This window comes from Lolium rigidum, chromosome 7, assembly GCF_022539505.1.
Source record: "Lolium rigidum isolate FL_2022 chromosome 7, APGP_CSIRO_Lrig_0.1, whole genome shotgun sequence".
In the NCBI taxonomy this organism is placed as follows: Eukaryota; Viridiplantae; Streptophyta; class Magnoliopsida; order Poales; family Poaceae; genus Lolium; species Lolium rigidum.
In genome coordinates, this window is record NC_061514.1 from 36,423,976 (window position 1) to 36,427,720 (window position 3,745).

General features: G+C 40.2%; 1 long non-coding RNA gene across 2 annotated transcripts; it reads left to right on the top strand.

Moving 5' to 3' along the window:
• Positions 1–203: 203 nt before the first annotated feature.
• Positions 204–3,381, top strand: LOC124679277. 2 transcript variants are annotated; one of them, XR_006994901.1, is made up of 7 exons: positions 204–269; positions 342–580; positions 1,328–1,437; positions 1,714–1,806; positions 2,375–2,501; positions 2,611–2,729; positions 2,813–3,381. It is a non-coding gene; the product is annotated as an uncharacterized LOC124679277 (long non-coding RNA). The 2 variants fall into 2 exon arrangements; XR_006994900.1 differs by lacking the exons at positions 204–269; positions 342–580; positions 1,328–1,437; positions 1,714–1,806 and having other exon boundaries at positions 1,828–2,501.
• The last annotated feature ends 364 nt before the right edge of the window (positions 3,382–3,745 follow it).

Sequence of the window (3,745 nt, forward strand, 5' to 3'; positions counted from 1 at the left end):
GTGGTGGAGGATGGTGACGGTTTTGGAGGAGGCCGGTTGTGCAGCGGCGGGGGTGTCCTGGTATGTGGCCTCATCCAGCCGAGCTCGATTAGGTTGCTGCTGGAATTCGATGATGCGGTCCCCGCCCTGCGACGCCGGCATCGTTTGCGGCTTTGTTTGCGGTTCCCGTCCTCCTGGCCTTCTCTTTTTGCTCAACATCTGGTCGAGCCGGACACACTGCTATGTGGTCACCACTGTCGCCGTCCCTGTCGTTCTTTCATCTGTATCAGGTATTGCATTTTTGTTAGTTCACGCACCTTGCCAGCGCTTTAATTCCTCTGTTATTTGGTTGTTTGTGTTAGGATTTCTCCTCTGGTTTTCACGCGGGTGTTGACAGGCCCTGGTGTTGGACAACGACCAGCACCGTCGTCGGCTCAGGATCACGGCGTAGCCGGCAGACGCCCCAATGACGACCAGTAAGCCCATGACCGTCGGCAAGGCACGGAACATGGTGGATGGAGGGGTTCCTGGCGGTGGCGGCCAACGGATGCTCCGGGCGTTCCTACACCCTCTACTGAATTATTTGTTCTTATAAAAGAAGGTGATCATATAAGCTCAGTCTTACTGGAAACTTGATGGAATATTATGTTCTTGATTAGACACTCCAATTATTGGTTTGCCCTGCTCTATTTTCTCTTCCCTTTCTATCTCGATTCTCCTCCCTAGAGTTAATTCTGAATTGGTATGATCAAATTGAGAAGTCTTAATCATTGCTATTCGGCGAAGGTAATTTTACTACCAATTTAATGGCACTGTACATTTGGAAACTGGTCCAAATCCAGGACAAGAAAGAACTAAACCGGTTCAAGCCCAGAAAAAATAAGAATTTAAACAAATAAAACGGTATCACAAGCAAGCACAAATTACTAGAATGTTTTGCTGACCATTGTTTTAGTGTCTTCATGAGTAATTCAATTCTAGCAACAATAGTTCATGAAATAAAATTCAGTTCACCCAGTTATGCAATATGTATATCATTGATGTTCCCTGATTTTTTTTTTAAATCCTTACTGAGCTACGAGCTACACTGATACTGATGTTTCAGAGGATTGGTCCAATTTCTCACTGGAGTGTGAAATGCAGTTGAACTAACCAGAAGTGTACCCCTACTACGTGAATATTTAATCATCCCTTATAGGAACTGATATGTTCACAAAAAACCAGATCACTGTCTCCAAAGAAATGCATAATGATTTGGCATGTTATATTTCATGTGCCTTTGTTCTGCTGTAGTACACTGGAACCCATTGATACATGAGCTTCACTTTTTGCATGATTTGAATTTCAGGTCCATACGTGTGCTACTTCTCAAGAGAGCCAGGCATCAGCTGTGGATAGCTCAAGGAGAAGACAACCTAAGAACTTCTTGGTGTTGATTATTTTGATCATTGGATCATTGTAAGTATCACCATGTTTTATTCAATCTTTATTTACCAGCGCATCAATATTACCTAACTGAATGTTCCTCCCATTTAGATTTTTTTGCTCCACAGTAGTAAGAAATTCAGTTGTTCATATGACTTACCAGGGAAATTACTGCTGAATTGGTTCACCAACTTTTTAGAGTGTGTTTGACCTGTGTAATGGTGTTCTGGATGAACATTTTTCATTTGAGTGAGCTTACTGCAATATCTGATCGACTACTTTAAATACATTTAAACCCACCTTGCGCAGCTGTGTGCTCCGTGTCAGGCCAACAGAATCCTAGGCGAGGGAACCAGAATGTGTCAATGAAGAATGGAAAAAAAAATTTGATCATATACTCAGGTTAGGTTCCATGTTCTTCTATACTTTCTACCTATTCCATTGTCTTTAATTGCTTCAACCAGTTCAGTTATGCTAGCATTGATGGCATCACAAGTTTCAGTTAAGCACATATAATTCTTATTTGGTAACAGTTGTTCTTAATATATATCAGTTTCTGTTTTGCGCTTAGTGTGGGCAAGCTTACTGCACATACATTACATGGAGTAATAATCATGCAACCCTCCATCTCCTGCTTAATTTATTCAAAAGTCCATGTATCTTTGCGTATGTTAATCTTTTATGTGTCACTACCAGCAGCATGAAAGATTTTGTGTGCAAAAAACATATACTTACTTCGTAGGTTCGTGCAGCAAAACTGTTTTGCATTGCTTCTCTTTTAATAAAATTGTTCCTTACTTCATAGCTATAGGTTCATACAGTGGTAAAATTTTCTGCGAGTCGATTGCCTATTTTTTGCTATCCATTTTATTCAATTTCTCAGTCTTGCAAGCATTTCTAAAGTTCAATGGTAAATACAGTAGAACCTCATGCTTATATGAATATAGTACAACTCAATAATGCCTTCCAGTGTCCAATATGCTGAACGGATGGAGAATCTTGGGCTGCATAGCCATTCAGATGACAAGCAAGAATATGTACAGCACCTTCATTTACAAATCTCATTTCCATATCAGACAACATCAGATATAGAAGAGGTAAGTGAAGACCACAGTTTATTCATTGCTTTAATTTCATAGAGGAATTGAACGGCACACGGTTTCTACACAAGACACGTCGAATAGCCAACAATTTTCTGTACTCAAGGATATCATCTCTGCAATTGAAAAGAAGATAAGGCAGGCCAAAGCATGGCTACTGCACCAACCAAGAAACAAGTCAACAAAGAGCTCTTCCCACGCAAATAAGGATGTTGGCACTCCTCGGTAAGCAGCAGATTTAGATACAAGTTAAACACAATGTAGTTGTCAGAAAATAAATTGGCTTTACCTTCATTCTTCTTTCGCAGCAAAACGAAGATTCACCTAAAAGAACGACTCAGATCAGCCAAGAACCGAAAGCAAAGGAGAGAAACCGATGAAGCAATAATTTTGTACAGTACTACCAATCAGTGAGTTATGTATAGTATTATGGACCTACCATCTGTTCTACACGATAAGTACTTGACGTATTGTAGTAGGAGTATTAGGTATCCATCACCTAACTATGTATAATTGCCCTAATCATACTCCCAATGTTTTTGCAATACTCTGTTTGATGCAGCTGATTGTTCTGGATGCTCTGTATAATATTATGAAACTACATACTGTTCCAACCAACGAGAACGTTCAAAAATCCTAGGCATAAACATTTGCTGGAAGGCTGCATACAAGTATCTTGATCATGCTTCTTCGCCTCCATGATGCACTGTCACAGCTATTGGCTCTTGTGACTGATGAGCAGAGTAATCGGTACTGCATCAGCATCCGTGTGATTGTCGAACCAAATCAACGGCCTCACCAAGCAATGAACCGTTTCTGTTCGATGATGTAGCGTTTATTCTAAGCCATATTCAGCGCGGCGTGCCGCCGCGCCAGACCTTGCTAGTATGAACTAATGAGAGAACGTTAGAGTCTGTACCTCAGCTATTTGTATACAAAGGTTGAATCTGTACAAAATTGACTGTAGCAAGATATCTAAATCTGAGAATTATTATCTGATGCTTGAGTTTCAAATAATACAACACGAATATATTTTCCAATGAGTCACTCATCTATTTAGCAATAATAACCTGCACAACCAATTGACAAAACTGAGAGGCAATATATTACAGGCAAGTCATAGAAGGGAGAGGTGATATAGCGGACCATGCAAGCCATTGTTGCTAAATTTCAGGAAAAGAAAATCTGTTCAGTAGAATGAATATTACATGGATTAATTGTTCCACTAGCTTTTCATCAAA